Source organism: Typopeltis vanoorti, chromosome 15 (genome assembly GCF_054136105.1).
Source record: "Typopeltis vanoorti isolate ZY-2024b chromosome 15, IOZ_Tvanoo_1.0, whole genome shotgun sequence".
Taxonomy (NCBI): domain Eukaryota; kingdom Metazoa; phylum Arthropoda; class Arachnida; order Uropygi; family Thelyphonidae; genus Typopeltis; species Typopeltis vanoorti.
In genome coordinates this window covers 101,876,071-101,895,142 of record NC_143563.1, presented here as the reverse complement: position 1 = coordinate 101,895,142, position 19,072 = coordinate 101,876,071, and the positions used below count along the sequence as shown (strand labels likewise).

The window sequence follows — 19,072 nt, the reverse complement described above, 5'->3', positions numbered from 1 at the left end:
TATTTAGTAATTTTTTTCCAGTTCTTTGTTGTTAATGTTGCTATTACTGGGTGCTGCGATATCGATAATCCAAATCTGTCGATGTTCGATAATTGTGATGCACTACTACTACTACTACTACTAATAATAATAATAATAATAATAATAATTATTATTATTATTATTATTATTATTATTATTGGAAGTGAAATCTGGATAATAAAACAAAACGACAAACAAAGATTAATAACAGCTGAAATGAAGTTTATGAGAAAAACTGCAATACTCTGTTTGATCACAAAAGAAATGAAGAAATTATGAAAGAATTAAACCAGGAATCAGTAATAGAAAAAATTTAAACATATGAGCATAAATGGATGGAACATGTTCAAAGAATGAAAACAGAAAGATTACCAAAACAAGCCTTAAAGTACAAGCCATTAGGAAAAAGAGAACTATGACGTCCTCTTAAAAGATTCAACGATGACTTCTAAGGCCCGGAACAGGCCACTCTAGGCTTAAATCCTTGATAGGAATGTTGTTGTTGTTGTTGTTGATTATGATAAAGATGATGATAACAGTGTCTCCATGGTGTCAGAAGACTCATCGTGGGGGATCCTACATTGTCACCCTAACCATTATTCACACAATACCTATCATTAAAAAAAAAAAAATACCTATCATACTTTTTGTTAAATTTATTTATAGACGAAGCATTCACAAACACCTCCGGCAACGCATTCCACACCATCCAAGCAAAAAAAAAAAAAAAGTCCTAACTCCCTTATTCACATTCTTACACAATTTCCAGGGATGGCCACTCGTTCTATCCTTTCCTGCACTGTACGGGAAAATGTCATTAGTATTAATCCTATGAAATCCCTTTAATAACGTACACGCTTCTATCATATCTTCCCTCTTACCCATATCAGCAAGTTATTGGAGCTCACAGACCTTTAATCTTTCCCCATTGGAAACATTTCACAAACCTTAAACGATCTTTGTCACTCGTCTTCCGATCATTTCCAGCATTTTTTCATTACCAAGGAATCCGGGTGACTAGATTGGTGCACAATAGTTCAGATGTGGTCTTATCAATGCGTTATAAAGTGGAACAATAACTCCCCCCTATCCCTGCTTGTAAGTGTGTTCTTCAACAACCATGTAAGTTGATTTGTTGTTTTAGCAACCTTTGCAAATTCATGACAAAAACGCTAGTAGCGGATTACAGTAAATTACTATTACGTTTTGTATTGCATACATGTAAGTATATAAGTAAATTATAATTACTTATACTATTTATTATATATTATAATTAATCCTGATGCTTAAATAAAGGAGCACGTTTAAATTTAATTGCTTTAGGAAAGTATAACATATACTCAGAATGGCATTATGAAATGAAATAACGAATAATCAAAGAATGAGGTGTATCTGTGCTACTCTAAGTCACATGATATTATATATTGATCGCAACGTGGAGCTTGTATTGTGGAAAAATTAGTAATTCCTTATCGTTAAAATATAGGGCAAGATAGTGAACACACGGTAAACGTGAGAAATGTGCGCATAAAGAATGTATATTTGTCAACACGTTGGAAAGAAGTGGAGTGTATTGCCAATGCACAGGTAGGCTTAGTAAAATATATTTGCATTTTTCCACACTCTCTTTGTTCTTTATTATTATTTTTTCTGTCTACAAGTCCCAGATGAAGCTCATAATTAAATGATTAAATTTATTTCATTTATTTAAGGTTGCATTTGAAATATACTTCATCTAAGTATTAGAATTAGAAAACATTTTGTATAAAAAGAAAAATATTTTTTAAATATCTGTACACTGTACAAAGAGCACGAACTTTAAAGATTCAACTATAAAGAATTAGAATTACACGCGTGTGGTGCGTGCATGGGTGTATTTTAAAGATTTAACTCTTTAAAGGTTAATTTAATTGTGTGTAAAGGGTTAGGAAGAATCTAACATCACAAAGATGCTATTTTCTTTAGAATGATTCACGGTAACACTATAAAAGCCAATCCATCCACTGAAAACAATTCCCCCCTCCTTTACCTGACAATCGAGTTGGAGTCTAGAAACTATTTGTTTAAATGCTGTATATTTTCATTTATTCTTGATATCAAATTAATATAAAATGTGAAACAAACTATTAGCATTATTTTTATTTATATTCACACAACAGCTTATCAGGCCGGGCTTTAAACATGGAGCGAATTGATACAAGCTGACATATTCCGCGTAATCAAAAAAGAATAAAACACGTAAATTACAAAACGCTTCGTTTCTAAGTAAGCGCGAGTTTGTCTTCTTTAATTCATAATATTATGCTTTACCGGAATACTGCTGTATTTCTTCAATCCTATTTCGGACACTTTGGGCCACGGGAAAACTTTTACAACCTTATAGCCAATTGAACTTGATATCAAAAGCACCACTTTAATTAGTAGAGGGACTATTTTTATCTTCGTAGTAGAATACAAAAATACGGTATTATACCTCAGCAACAAATTGTGCAGTATGCAAGTGCACAACATCTGTAGATGTCAGAAACGTTACGTTATTGTGGTATGCGAAAAAATATTCTGTATACGCATGAAATTTTGCCGGTTATTGAAACTGTGGAGTACTTTATTGAGCATTGATCTGTAAAATAAACCACCGCTCCATAAGGAGCGTTGATTTTCTGAGGAAATCTAAAAAGCAGAACAAACCAGGTTTCCTAAAAATGTTCTATTTATTTTCAGTGTTTAGATTTCTAAACACTGAAAAAAAAAACAACGTTGCAAACATATTTTTGTTCCGTTTATTTCAATTTTTTATATCAATTTCGTTTATCTATCCCTTTCTATGGTATATTATTCACTAGGTTGGCAATGTTCGGTTTTATTTTGCAATTAGAAAAATGGGTGGCTTGCTGTGGTTTCTTCAGTCACTATATACCGTTGAGAGCAAACGAACCATCACTAGATTCGCTTGTTTCTGGATTCTGTACAAGTTGAACGGAATCCTTATTGATAGTTTAAATAATCGTTGTATACTGGTTGGTGTGCGTGTCATTAATTACATTTCCCCACTAATGTAAAGTGGCTTGAAGTAACGTCAGATTATTGCGATTGTTAAGCAGTGGAATACAACAAACCATGTTTCAGTTGTAAAAAGTTTTCCCTTATTATTATTAAAATACTCTGAATTAGAAATAGGTGCAGGATTTTTTTCCCCACTTGGTTATATAATGCTTATATAACCAAGTGGGGTATTATATAATTAGCATTATATACGTCCGAAAGAATGTGTGCTTTGCATTACGGAGTAATGCAAAGGCAGAACGCAGAACGATACTGACTTAATGGGTGAGGCATAAATGCTTTTCATATTCCCCTCCATCTGAAAAGGAAAGTTTTTTTGGTGGAGAATTATTGAGCTTTAAGCTAGCCCTGAAAGGGCAGTGAGATTAACTGTGTTCAGCTGAGCATAGAATTGACTTGGGTCTCTTGTATTTGCAGAAATCTGCTTCATTATAGTCTGAAGCTTGCGTGTTCACTGGGTTCGGATGATTTATTGTCTTGATGAAGAACTTTTCAGCTAGGTCATGAAGGAGAGTGATGTAGGGATTGTTGACTTCTCTGTGAATTTGAGAGTTTCTGATAAACCACGGGACATCCAAACTCATTCTCAGACATTTGTTCTGTATTCTCTGCAGCTCTTGAATATTTGTGTTCGAAGTACGACTCCATGCAGGAGATGTGTAAGTGATGACTGGGCGTATTACCATCTTGTATATGAGTAGTTTGTTCTGAGTATCGAATTTACTTTTTCTGTTGTTCATGGGGTAGAGCTGCGCTATTACTTTAGATGTCTTTGAACTTATGTGTTCTGTATGATTGGTGAATTGTAGTTTTTTATCTAGAGTTATGCCAAGATATTTGATAGTATTCTGCCATGGGATTTTAACACCCAGTAAATATATATCTTCCTTGATTTGAGGCTTTTTTCTAGTGAACAGTATGGCTGAACTCTTCTGTGGGCTGGCTTGGATTTTCCAGTCCATCAACCATTTCTCTAGTGTGTAAATACTGTTTTGGAGTCTTTTGATAGCTAGTTTGGGGCCGAGAGATCTTGCTAATAATGCTGTGTCATCAGCATATAATGCAGGGATTGTTGAGCTTGGGTTTTGAGGGATATCAGCTATATAGACAGAAAACAGCAAGGTGGCCAAGAGTAAGCCCTGCGGCACTCCCGCCAGAACCTTGCATCTGGTTGATACAGTTTCATTTATTTTGACTTGCATGTATCTGTCTCTGAGGTAAGAGTGAATTATTTTAACTAGATTAGTAGGCATATTGAATGTGATGAGCTTGTAGAGAAGATCCTGATGCCACACCTTATCAAAAGCCTTTGCAGCTTCTAAAAAGACTGCAGCTGTATGAAGGTTCCGGTTGAAGCCTTCGGAGATGTATTCGATCAGCCTGTGGATCTGCTGAACAGTGGAGTGGTTTTTTTCTAAATCCAAATTGCTCATTTGGAATTATACCTAGTTTATCCGTTTGTGATTGAAGCCTAGTAAGGATTACTTTTTCTGCGATCTTTCCAAGGTTAGACAGAAGACTAATAGCTCTGTAGCTTTCAGGGAGTTGGGTGTTTTTTCCAATCTTTTTGATTGGTGTGACATATGCTATCTTCCATGTTAAAGGGAAATATTTGAGCCTGAGGATGGCATTTATTATGTTGACTAGATGTACAATGGCTTTTCTAGGAAGTAGTTTGATTACTTTGTAATTCCATCTGAACCTGGAGCTTTATTATTGTTCAGGTGGGTTATAATAGTTATAACTTCTGTTGGAGAAGTGGGTGTGAGAGGTTCTAGGTTATCTTTTTGTTGTGTTATGGCCTGCCTGACTCGGTGGTGAATCATGTAGATGAGATTGATGTTCAGATTTTCATAAGAGGGGCTGCATTGAGTTTCCAAGCTGTCAGCCAGAGCCTCTCCCTTTTCCTTGGCAGTATGAGCTATTCCTTTCGTGGTCTGAATTAGGGGTAAAAGTTGTCTTTTAGTGCGGAAGGGTCTCAGAAACTTCCAAATGGAGTCGTCTTCTGGGTTTAATTTTGTTAGCTTAGATTCCCATTCTTGGTTTCGATGTTTTTGGAGAGCTTCCCGGACTTGTCTGTTTAATTTATTCAAATTTGTTTTTTCTTGAGGGGCTCTTGTGTTATAATACCTCTTTCTGGTTTTGTTTTTCAGTCTGATTAAATCCATGATTTCCTTGGGGATCCGACCACTTGGGTGAAAGACTAGTTTGGGTAATTGATTTTATTGCATTTTTGATTTGACTGGTAAGGTTGTTTGCAGCCAATTCTATCTCCTCTTTAGTGTGAATAGTAGGGACTGGGCCAGTGTGATCGGGTAGGATTCTGGAGAGTTTGTCCCAAGATATGAAAGCGTGGGGAGGGGAGAAATGTTCTTGTGTACCGAGTTGAAGCAGAATAGGGTTGTGATCGGACGAAAGTTCATTTATTGTTTCAAGCTGATATTGGTATCTGATGTTTTTGAGGACGACTATGTCAAGTACATCTGAACTTCCAGTTGAGCTGTGATGGGTGGGCTCCGTGGTTCCAGTTACAACAATAGAATGTTGCGTTGATTAATGGTTTAGAGTTCGACCTTTGTCGTTGATTGTGGAGCTATGCCAGGCTGTATGTTTGGCGTTAAAGTCACCAGCCATGATGATGGAGTCTGCGTAGCTGAGAATGGTGTCTAAGTCAGATACCAGTAATGGAATGCTGGGTGAATTATATACAGCATAGATTTTGATACTGCCAGCATTGTTGCTATGAACTTCAATGCCTGTTATCTCTAGGTTCTTGGTTTGTGGATTGATCAGAACATTGTGGCTTAGTTAGTTTTTAATGTATATAGCTGTTCCTCCTCCGCTGCTGGTGAGTCTATCTGTTTTGTACATAATATAGTTCCGTAATTTGGGGTTATTAGATGGCCTGAGATGTGTTTCATTTACCAGTAATATGTCAGGATTATGTCTGTGAGAGAACTCTTGTAGTTCTAGGATTTTGTTATTAAGTCCATTGGCGTTCCATGCAGTAATCATGAGATAGTTGGGATGGAACTTTCTTTTATTCATTATTGAGGGCTGTCAGAATTGAGTGGGTACCTTGTAGGAATCTTTTCATGGAGGACTGCAAAGGATTTGTCATACTGAATTCTTGTAACATGGTAACTAGTGAGGCAGTTAGTACTGATGTTAGATTTGAGCTTATATGATCATGAGATGGAGCAGCCTTTGTTCTTGCTGCCTCTGCAGAAGTTTTAGGCATTTGTTTCCTTTCTTGAGTTGCCAAGCTGGAGATAATTTGGACCGGGGTGTGACTTGCATGGGTGTCTTGAGCATCGCTGAAATGTGTTGGAATGGTAGTTTTTGATGACCCTCGGTTATTTGGGTGTGTAATGCATCCCTTGTTGTTAGCGGGGTGAGGTCCTCCACAATTGGCCCATTTAGCTGGAGTGGATCTTGGTTTTGTACACGTGACAGCTGGTGGCCCTCGCCGCATTTTAAACACCTGTAATTTGCCTTGCAAAGTTTTTGGGCATGGCCAAACCTTTGGCACCTATGGCACTGCCCAGCTGTCGACTTTTTCATCAGTAGAAATTCTGAGGCCACAGATCGTTGTCAGTTCATATCTCTTTCTGTGTCTTATCAATTTCTACGAGTACCAGTGGCATTGGTTGTTTATCTGCCCAGAGCATCCTGCTCACTTTCACTGATGTTAGACTCGGACTCATAAGATCAGCAGATCTTATGAGTAGATAAAATCTCAAAGTAGTACTTTGCGGGACACCTTCGGTTATCCTGCAAAGTACTACTTTGAGATTTTTTTCACTCGGTAAAGCAAAAGTGTGATATGGAAGACTTTTGTTATTCATTAATCTTGTCAGCTGTCTGTAGTCAGTGACTGAGGCTGGCTGGATTTTGATTCCTTCATCTTGATTTTTAGCCCAGGAATATGAGATTTTATGTTACATAAGGGCTGATGTGATAGTGGTCCATTTGTCCTTGTCCCTTAGAATAACAGGTGGAACCTTTTCGGTGTTCCTTGGGACATCTGATGTTGGTATGTCTTCATCCATCTGGTCTTCTATAATTCTTCTTCTTTTGTTAGAGTACTCCCCTGAGAGATGTTTTGACAGGGGGATTTTGGTGACACAGCAGCAATGAGTTCATCTTGTGAAATCTCATTCTCCTCCTCTCCATCCTGATCATTAGAGTGAATATATTGTTTTATAAATCCTGGCCAGTCAGATTCTAACTTGCCTATTATGAGTTTCAGTAATTCTAGGGACTGCTCCTTATTAAGGATCTGGATCTGTTCTTTGATGTTTTCCATGTCAAAGTGGCGATTTCCTGCCAGCAGAAATTGGTTGATTGCAGTATAAATAATCCCGCAGGGCTAGGGGCCTGCCAGCAAAGTATCCTGTAGTCCTAGATGGACTATGCAAGTAAATCGTGCAAATATATGTATCTGAAATAGATGAGCTAACAATGGCGATTCTAACGGCTGTTAGGCCTAACAAATCGCCCTCGTTGCAATTACAGTCCACTTACTTGTGCTGCTGTTCTTAAATACAATATAATCTGTAATTTAATAACTTTAATCACGTCTCTTCTAGTTAATCTAGCAACTACACTATAAAACCAGAGTTTCTCATATTTGATTAATATGTTTTACCAAGAAGAAAATCCACAACCGTCATAATGACAAAAACTCTATGTGCCAAACCGAGTAGTAAGGCAGTATGTGAAGCCTTTATATACAAGTAGCCTAGTCGTGAAGATATATCACATGTAAACTTTGTTTGCTTACACTTGGATAAAGGATTAAACAAGAATATAATTCCTTGGCAAATTTCATTTATAAGCAAGCGGTAAAAAAAAAAAAAACTTTCTACAGCTGAGTATTTGCAGAGCATTTTGATAATAAGGCAGCAGCGTAGCTAGGAGGGAACGATCCGCCCAGGGCGGCACTTTTCACGTGAGACAATTTTATTTTTCGAAGATTATTCTATTTATGTTAACTTGGTAATTTTATTACTTAATAATTAGTTTTCAGCAACTATACTATAAATAAAATAAACAAACACAGTGTTTTAATTTCTTTCCCTACGTCGTTTTGACTTTTTATAATATTTTTGGTGTGTATTGAGATGGACGACAAACTTGGGGGTCACCAGGGACTCTTTTGACAAAGGGAATTCAACTGTTATCTTGAATAGGACAGATTATATGACCAAAATTTCAGTTTTACTTTTAGATACCTCTACTCAGGGCCTTCGACAGATTAGATTGCCCCCCCCCCCCCCCAGGGGAGATATTTAATTGAAGCAAACAATTAAATATCTCCCCTGATGGATTATAAGACAAATATATAAGAAAATCTCCAATTGCTATTTTTTTTTTATTACAAGAGAAACAATGCAAAACTATTACATACATAGTTTATTCACAATATGATACAATGTGAAAAGGTAAAAGAGATTTATATTAAAAATTAAATACTGCAAATTATGGTCTTCCGAGTCTCTCTATCTTGAGCTAACTGGTAGATGTCAGATGGAGTTTTGCAGTTCAGTCTACTGATGGTTTCACATATGCATTGCCAAAATTGTTTACATGGTCTTACTCTACTGCGTTTGTCATCTTCTGGTTTGTACAGGATGAGGGATTCCAAAAAGGGCGAGACTTCAGGATGTCTGAGTTGATGCCCAAGCCACGTGAGTTGTAGTTTTTTGACTATACTGAAAAGTATACGCAAAACTATTACATAATAATATTAATTAAACGTTGTTGTATGAGGATATTGCACAATAAAACTATTTATAAGCACTTCTAAATTTAAATTATAAGCTATGTCTGCCCTCTAATGATATAGTTACTAGGCCGATCAATCTTTCTTGGGTCATTGCTGTCTGCAAATAAGTTTTAATCAGCTTAAGTTTGGAAAAACTTCTTTCTGCACTTGCTACGTTAACAGGAAGCTGACAGGAATTGTTAGCATAGTGACGGTGCCTACCGCAACATGGCTGAGCGAGTGCCCTTATTAAGCTGCTCCATGAGGCAGGCTGCCTCTATGCTACATCCTGTCGATGCCACTGCTTCTACTTATTGTCAATTAGATTCTAACCATACTTGGATGAGTCATGTAGAAACCAACACCCTTTTATGCAAAATGACTACATGGCCCATGGATCTAAAGAAAAAACTGAAATCCATGCATCCGTTAACTCCACGTTTATATGAATCACCAAAAGTACACAAGACCAATATTCCTCTTTGACAGATCATAGATGGTATTAGCTCACCAACTTATTTGTTATCAAAACATTTCGCTCATCTTCTAAAGGAGCACATTAGACACATGAATGTCTATATCAAAAAAACACAACAATTTGTAAAAAAAGTAGGAGAAATTTCTATCTCAAGAACAGACATTCTAGCTAGTTTTAGATGTTGTATCATTATTTAAAAATGTTCCTGTGAACGAAGTTATGGTACTTATAGATGATCTGTTCTCTCAAGACATCTCTCAACTAAAAGGAAAAATCTACAAACAACTTCGGGCCTTGCAATAGGAAGCCCTCTATCTCCTCACTGAGTGGAAAAGTTCGAAAATGACATCCTGTTATTTACAAATACTAAACTGTCAATTTGGTGGATGTATGTAGATGACATATTCATAATATGACAACACAATGTAGCTGAGTTATATGATTTTTGACATCTATTAACTTCTCCACCTCTTCCTCATCAAATTACTGATATGTACCCTCAAAGTGTATACAGGATATGATAGTAGTACATGAAAAACTTACATTACTAACTTCCTATCTACAATTTTTCTCCAAATCAATCTGTTACCTGCAAAACTCCAACATTATCAAATCTTATATTTCTATCTTTTAAGGCAATTTTTACTATATCAATCCACTATATCTTGATCTTCCTCTGGTTCTTTTTCTTGCCAACCTGGCAGAGAACACTTGTTTTGCTAATCTTTCCTCTCCCATTTTGGTTAACTGACCATACCACCTAAGATTAGCTCTGCTAACACATTCCTGGATGCTAACAATGTTAAGTTCTTTCCTAATATCCTCATTTTTAATATGATATTGCCACTGATGCCATTTCTTCATGCCTCTGATCTTTCACAGGACTTTCCTATCACTGGTCAAATGTTATATTTTTAACCCAGCTCTCAGATCCATAAGTGAAAATTGGTTTGAACACTGTCTTGCAGTGGTGCATCTAGGGGGTCAAAGGGGCTTCTCCCACTAAAAAAAAAAAAAAAAAAAAGGAAAAAGGAAAAAACACTAGAAAATTTTCCAAAAATCTTTTCCGAATTAAAATTCATTTTTTTATTTATGTTCTGTTGTGTCTTCGATTTCTATCCTACTTATGAATTTAGCAATCATTGCAGATGCTAAGCCATAGGTCATAGGCATTGCGTAGTGTGTATTCTCAGATCGTCTACTCAACTCACCCCTTCCCCCAAGATTAAATCATGATTGTACTACTGCTGTCTTGAATACAGCTAATTTAGTGTTTTGACTAATTTCTCTCTTATTCTATATAAATTTATTCAGTTGACTTCCCACCATACCAGCTTTGTTGAATCTGTTGTCTGTTTCCATATTTAATCTATCATTTTCTAAAAATCACACTTAAGTAGCTGAAATGTTTTTCTAGTTCTATAGGTTCTTCAATCATGATGCAGTTGATATGCTTCTGCCTATTTTCATTGTCTTTGGTTTGTTATTGCTGATCTTCTTCATACCAAATCTATTACAACAGTTATTCAATTTAGTCAGGAATCCTGCAGACTCATACTGGATACATTTAGAAGTATTACATCATCTGCATAAAGTAAAGAGCTGATATTAACATCTCCAATTTTGATATCAAGTTTAATACCACTTTCCTTCATAATGTGATCCATATAGTTAATAAATAACTGAGGGGATGATTATACATCCTTGTATAATCATCAGGCTTAACATCAGATTTAACATAAAACCATCTTATTGTACTTCCTTCAATTCTAAATAACTGCTGACTTACAACTCAAATAAAGACTAAGTATTTCTTGCTATAATGCCCCATTGACACCATACAACTGTAGCATTTTGAATAGCTTTTCTCGTGGCATCTTGTCATATGCCTTTTCCAGATCTACAAAAATTAAATTCAGATCTTTGTTATATGCCATTTCTTCATGCCTCTAATCTTTCACAGGACCTTCCTATCACTGGTCTCTAGTCTTTGGTCAAGTGTTATATTTTTAACCTAGCTCTCAGATCCATAAATTAAAATTGGTTTGAACATGATTTCTCAACTATTTGTGATAAAGTGAAAATCTGATCCTGAGCCTCTATTTGGCCTGAATGCAGCTTGTTCTTCACTAAGGTTCCCTTCTGCAATTCTTCCCAACCATTTCTCAAGTATACTTGCATAAATCTTATCAGGAACACTGAGTTTTATTTCCCCTTTTTATATATTGATACTCTGGTAGCTCTACTCCAGTCATCTGGAATTTGTCCCTCTGTCAGGCTTTCTGAACTATGCAGTGCAGACACTGTAAAACTTTTATACCTCCATACTTTAGCATTTCTGGTCAGATATAATCTCCCCCAGCTGCCTTTCCACATTTCCAGCTTTTAATGGCTTTTCGTACTTCAAATATGGATATGTCTTCCTGATTGCATGCCTGTTGAGTGTTTTTTACTACTGTACCTTCACTGATTGTTTGGTTTAGCAATTTTTCGAAGTAATTATTCCATACATCAAGGATATCTTTTTCTCTAGTTTTCATGTCACTTTTATCATCTCTCATTCCTTTTACAGTATGCTTTCCTTCATTTCTGAGCTTTTTCAACACCCTCCAGAATATTTTGCAACTTTATTGATATTTATTTTATTATTATTATTATTATTATTATTCAGTCCTCCATGGAGTCAAAAGACTCATCTTGGGAGGTCCTTCCTAAGAACATAAACTCTGTCAAGACTCATCGAGGGGAGATCCCCCTCCCCTAAGAAACACAAAGTCTATCATACCACTCCCTAAACTCATTAACCATTCTCGCTCTCACCACTCCATCAGGCAATGCATTCTATGGTTCAACCACCCTCCACACAAAGCAACCACTCCTCACCTTCTTGTTCACAGTTTCCTTGTTGTTTGTCATCCACTTTACTCCAAATTGTGTCCTCCTTCACTCGTGGTATACAACTTACCATTGCTGCTAACAAATATTCTTTCACAATTTGCCACGCACTAATGATATCCCAGCCTTCCAATTCCTCCCTCCATGAAACTTCCCGAAGTTGACGTCTAAGACTATTATAATCACCTGCTTTATAATTCCACATACGTTCCCATCTCTTTGATACTCCTGCATGTCTATTCATTATCCAAGTCAAAATCATATGATCACTCTCTCCAACTGGTGGGAGAGATGTCATCTCAGTTATTATCAACTCTTCTGATGCTATAATGAAATCCAAAACTCTTGAACCTCTTGTTCCCTCTGTTACATGTTGCCTAAGACATTTGTCCCTCAAGAATTCTTGAAATTCCATTCCCCTATTGCTACATGCATTTTTTTTTCTCCAATTTATACTACTGTGGTTAAAATCCCATATAACAATCATTCTTCTTGCACTTGCCAAACGTAGCTGTTTAAACATCTCCTGATCCCCATCCTCTGTGCTCCTGGGTCTGTTGCAACACTCCACTATATACCCTGTCTTGCCTACCTCTACTTCACACCATATGCTCTCAAAATTATTTGTCTCACTTCCTTCCAAAGCCTCCACTCTTAGAGGACATAGGTCATCACTTATCATAAGCAGTACCCCACCATCATGCTTTCCCCTCCTATCCTGACAAAAAATTCTATACCCAGCGACTTCTATTCCTGTTATTATATCCCCTTCTGTCAACCACGTCTCAGTGATCCCAATAATTTTTGGTCAGGCTAATGCTATCTGAGCCACCAATTCCTCTCCCTTATTCCGGATACTCCTGGCATTAGTATAAAACATATAAATGCCATTGTTTCTATACCCAGCATGATCCCTTCCCTTATACCAGCATTATCCCTTCTAGACTCCACTGGGCTCAGTGCTACCTGACATCGTCGACCTTCTCTCAAGTATCCATTCCCACAAGAGGCCACCCCTGCTATCATCCTCCCTGGGACACACTGACTCGTTCAGAACAGCAATCTCTCCAGATGCCTATGCCCTTCCTCATTCAAATATAAGTGGTCTCTTGCATACAATTCCTCTCTTTCCTCAAACGCACTCCAAGCATTCACATATACCAGTCCTCTCTTGTCATACATTCTTGCTATTATGCCATTCAATATCACTGCTCTTCTGCTCAGTTCATCATTATCATACCTAGGCAACATGCACTCTATTTTTCCTCTCTCTGCCTTCTTCCATACAGTCTCAAGCAAAAATCTCATATTTCTCGCTGCCTGACTTACATTACCACTCAAATCATTTGTTCCTACCATCACAATCATCTCATCCACCCTTTCACCTCTCTTAATTGCCATGGCCACCCTTTCTATTGTTCCTCCTGGCAAACACTCCTCACTCATCCAATCTTGAACACCACGGATCATTGAGTCACCATACATTATACCTCTTACCATTCTCTCCTCTTCTTTCATTCCCATAGGTCTCTCTCCTTCCCTCTCCTCTACTGCTATTCTCTCTTCTAGCATTCCCATACCTCTCTCTCTCTCCTACTGTCTCCATTCTCTCCTCTTCTACCACTCACGCACATCTCTCTCATTCCCTCTCTCCTACTGTTTCCATTTTCTCCACTTCTAGCACTTTCATATCTGTCTCTCATTCCATCTCTCCTACTGTTTCCATTCTCTCCTCTTCTAGCACTTTCATATCTGTCTCTCATTCCATCTTTCCTACTGTTTCCATCATCTCGTCTGCTAGCATTCCCATACCTCTCTCTCATTCCCTCTCTTCTACTGTTTCTCTCCTCTTCTAGCCCCCACATACCTCTCACTCATTCCCTCTCTTCTGTTTCCTTTCTCTCCTCTTCTAACACTCCCAAATTTCTCTCTCTCCCCTACTCTGATTCGGCTTGCATTTATCTCTTCCATTCTCCTAATCTTATCTTTCATACTTATACTCTCATTCACAAGACATTACACCTCCTCTTTCAACTCATCTATCTCCCTCTGCATGTCAGTCACTCTTAATCTAAATTCACTCTCCCAAACAAAACCATCTCCTAAACTTTCACAGTCACTCACGGCTTCCACACTATCAACTATTATTTTCTCATTCATACATATATTTTTTTTATTCTCTCCTGTCACGCTACTTGTCTTCCTACATTCATTCCGCATTCCTGGAGCAACAAGGTCGGATATTGATAATTCGACACTTATTTCCTCCCACTGCCTGCATTTTGCACACATACACTCTCCGCTCTCTTTAACAAGCCCAATATCTAATTCTCGAGATGCATACATGCCGCAAGTACTGCATGCCACAAAGTCCCTTATGATATTGCTTATAATTGAGTTCTTAAATGGCGGAGGACTTGGCGATACACCACTTGCAACTGCAGCTGAATCCCCCATCATTCCTTACTGCCGAGTAGCGTAATCGTTAATTATTCAGTTAATAAATTCCGTAAAAAAAAGCTCCTCTAGTCAGCGACTAGATTAGAACGCCTTTCGTCGTGCGTTCAAGCGCCGTAGAGTGCAAACGCCACTTCTACTGAGCTACACAGGCTCTTCGTCTTGGCCCCTTCTTTCAATTTTCCCGTCTTCAGTAGGCTGTCTCCTCTTAATACATGTCCTATGCAGTTATGCTTTCTTCTTCTTCTTATGGTCTTTTGTGAATTCCTTTCTTCTTCAACTCTTTGTAATACTTCTTCATTAATGATTTTTTTAGTCCACTTTATTTTCTCCATTCATAACCACATTTCAAATGCCTCCAACATTTTCTTCCCATGACTTTTGTTTAGCTAGTTTTACAGTGTTTAGCTTTCTTACATTTGTCTGTGTATTCTCTAAGAGCACAAGCTGACTTATTTGTGAGGATCTTTTGATATGTTTTTTTCTTTTCCTTCACTGCCTCTTTAACTTCCTGTGTCTATCATGGAGTTCTGATTTTTCTATCCTTGTAGACAACCTTGCTGAATCAATAAATGTTTTCTTCAGGATTTGCCACTGAATCTACAAGGTTTGATTTCTGTTCTCAAACTCTTTCATTTTTTCTTGAATAATGTTTGTGTATTTAGTCTACAGTTCACACCTGAGAGCTGCTCAACGTTTATTTGCTTTAAAACTTTCTTACATATTCATCTTTTCAATATGAAATTCAATTTTATCCTTCTCAAGACTAAATGGTGATCACTTCCAATTTCAAATCTTCTGTACACTCTAGTGTCCTCCACCGTTGAGAAAACATCACTATCAACAATAACATAGTCAACGAGACTTTTCTTATTCCTTGCCTTCTCTCTCCATGTGAATTTGTGCACCATTTTATGTTGGAACATTGTGTAGTAATCACCAGTCCATGTCCTCAGCAGAAATCAAACAGGTATTTGCCATTATTATTAGCTTTGCTCTTTTCTCCAAACAGGGGTGAATGCTGGTCTTGAAATTCATGCTTGCTCTTGTTTTCATTCAGGGAGTGAGAGGTGTGATTGAAGTCTTTTTAGCAGATTAATGAATTACTGACCATTTAAAACTATATATTTAGAAATTTATGTACATTTAATCATACAAATGCAACATTTATCTTACAAATGATATTCTATCTTTTTCAGTTTAGCTAGTTGAATACAAATTCTATCCTACAGTTCTTCTTTATGAACTGTCGATAACATTATCATAAAAAAAGTTGATTGTAACTTAATTTCCCCAAGCAACACGTACACTTGTAAAGGCTGGCTAAGTTCACTGGCTCCAAGGTACTTTGACTGCGTATGGCCTGTGCTTAAGACAACATGAAGGGAGCGGAAATGACTATGTGCATGCATGAAATCACAGTGCTGCAGCAAGGACCTGGAAGCTCGGACAACTGAGCAAGCTAAGGTTGCTTTGACTAGACAAGCAAGCATCGGCCTTCGATACACAACGCAAAGCTCAATTATTGCCGTGCAAGCTTAAGATGTCTTCTGTCTACAAAAATAAAAGCCTAAATCAAATGTTAATAAATGCATGCATTTATTAACAAATAAATATTACTTATTTCTCAAGTAATGAGCTTGCACAGCAAGCATAGAGAATTTGCCCGTGTCTCCAAATTTTCCCAAAACATTCTTGTATGTCTGACAATCATTTTGTACTCTGCTATTTAGATCCCAGCAAGGACCAACTTTTCATTTTCCATTGTGTCAGTTGCTTTCTCTAAAGCCTCAAAAAATTCCTCCACTTCTACCTTAGTAGAACCTTCTGTGGCACCTTAGGCACAATTAAGTTTCATTGTTCAGTTCCCCATTCTCACATTTGCCCACATCATTCTACTTGAGAATGCCTGCCATTCAAGAAGATTGGCCTCATATTTATTGTTGAATACTATGGCTACTCCTTCTTTCCTTGATTGTCGTTGCCTGAATATAACATTTTGTATTTATTGCTCAGAAAGATATCACCAGTTTTTGTCTTTTTTGTTTGAGACACCCCTATTATATCGATCTGGTACTTATCCAATTTCTCAGCTAGCTCCATTTCTTTACCATTCAGGCTTCTTATGTTGATAGTACTGATCTTGAACTCTGGTGATATTGAGTTGTAGTGTGTTTTAGGATTTGTTCCAGTAGCTGACTTTTCGCTGTTCACCCTGGTTCCCTGGCAGAAACAAAGGGGGGCCTTGTTTAACTGGGCGATGCCCCAGCCAGCATGAAATTCTATTATGTTATACCATTAATTAATATTGTGGTTTAAGCCTATAAGAAAACAATTTGGTCAGCTAAATTTCAAATTGCCAGCCCATCATCATTCATTCTGTATGCAGGTAGATACCTAACAGGGTGCACCACGAGAAGGTGAGGATTGGACATCAGATCAGAAGCCCTGGTTGGTTCTCTGCATTACTTTAAGGGCTATATGGAGGTCTCCTCTCAGATATACAGCTTTGATCCTTAAGCACCACAATCTGATTCTAAGATTATTATAATTACCTGCCTTATAATTCCATATAAATTCCTTTCTTCTTGACACTTCTGTATATCTTCTCATCCCCAAAGGATAAATGCAGTAGTGGCAGGCATGACCTTTTTAGTCACAATCAAGTCCTCTGATGGTGGAACCAAATCCAGAACTCTTGAGATTGTTGTTTCTTTTACTACTTGCTTCCTGAGGCATTTGTCCCTCAAGAATACTCCACCACTGCATTTATCCTTTCTGTCCTGCTGAAATACACTATATATTTTTTTTATTCAGTGTGTCATCTTCCATCAACCATGTTTCCCTGCTCCCAATAATCTTTGTACTGGCTGAAGTTATCAATGCCACTAATTCATCTCCTTTATTCCTGATACTCCTAACATTTATATAAAGAAAAATCAATGAATTGTCAGTATTTCTCTACCTGTCCCTTCATAGTCCATTTGATTCTGCATAACCTGATACATTCTCTCTAGATGCCTGTGTCCTTTTTCATTCAAATGCAGTCCATCTCTCACATTCAGCTCTCTTTTATCCTCAAATGCACTCCATACAGCCACATAATCAAAGTCTCTCTTTCAACACTTTCTCGCTATCATGGCATTCATTCTTTTCTGATGTGATTCTCCTCATTTATGCTTTATCATTTCTAGATGACACTCTTACTGTCTTCCCTCTCACACATTTCTGCCATTCAGCCTTAAGCATAAACCTCAAATCGCTTGCCAATCAATTCACATTCACTCTTTTGCCTTGCTTAATTGCCATAGTCACACTCTATAATTCCCCTAGGCAAGCACTTCTCTAGCAGTCTCTAGTGCACTCCATGAATCACTGAATTTTCACACATCACCCCTTTCACTGCTCCATTCATTTCTTGCTCACCCTGCATTCCTCTAACTCTCTTTCCTTGTATCCCCAGTTATCTGCCTTTCTGTCATGTCACTCCATCCCTAGCTTCTCCCTCTCCTCTGACTCTCTCTCTCTCCTTGCACTTTCACTTATTTTCCTTCCAGTGATCTCTTCATTCCTAGTTCCTGTAAGATATTGCCTTCCTCTGAATGCCTGTTGGTTCCCTGGTACTCCTTCTATCATTCACATAACTCTCTCTCTCATTTCCCTTCTTATTCATTTCATATCAGCTAGTCTTTCCAGTCTCCTAATCTCTTCTTTTATGCTTTTGAATTAATTTTTCATATTCCATTTACTTCTGTCAGTATTTTTTTCACCATCGATTTTGCTACTTGTCTTTCTCCCTCTGCTGGCATTCACTCATTTCCCATACAATGCTACTGCAGCAACTTAAATCATTTCTGGTATCAGTTTCATTAAAATTTTTCCATTTCCTACATGTTATGCAGACATACATTCCCTGGTCTCTTACCTGCCACATATCTAACTGACAGGAATCAAACATTCCGCAAGCACCACATGCCACAAAATTTTATAAATATGCATTATAATGTAATCCTTGAATGGTGACAGGCCGGCGATAACATATTGGCAAACACACTTACGGCAGCTACCATTATTGTAACACAGTACAAAGACACTGACAGGATGTATTAAAAATATACTCTAAACAACAAAATCCTCAAAATGTCAAGTATCCACTGCCAATTATAATCTAACAGACAAAGCTACTTATAAATTTGCAGTAAATGCACTAATAATATATATATCAAAGCTTTTTTCTCTACACATTTCCAATGTGATTTATATTTTAGGAAATTTTATATATTTTTTTTTGTTGATGGTGAAGACAATTTATTATTATGTAACACCTCCAGGATATCTACTCTACAACTCTCCATCTCCAAACTGCAACTACCTTCATCATCTACACC

General features: G+C 37.3%; 1 protein-coding gene across 4 annotated transcripts in view; it reads left to right on the top strand.

Annotated features, from left to right (window-relative positions):
* The first annotated feature begins 1,482 nt into the window (after positions 1-1,482).
* The window catches only part of LOC150099031 (serine/threonine-protein kinase Nek8-like), a 1,046,903-nt gene continuing 1,029,313 nt past the window's right edge, over positions 1,483-19,072 (top strand). For all 4 annotated transcript variants that reach the window (XR_016549512.1, XM_090405252.1, XM_090405251.1 and 1 more), the window contains exon 1: positions 1,483-1,608. The gene's annotated coding sequence lies outside the window, so the exon portion shown is untranslated. The remainder of the gene's footprint in view (positions 1,609-19,072) is intronic.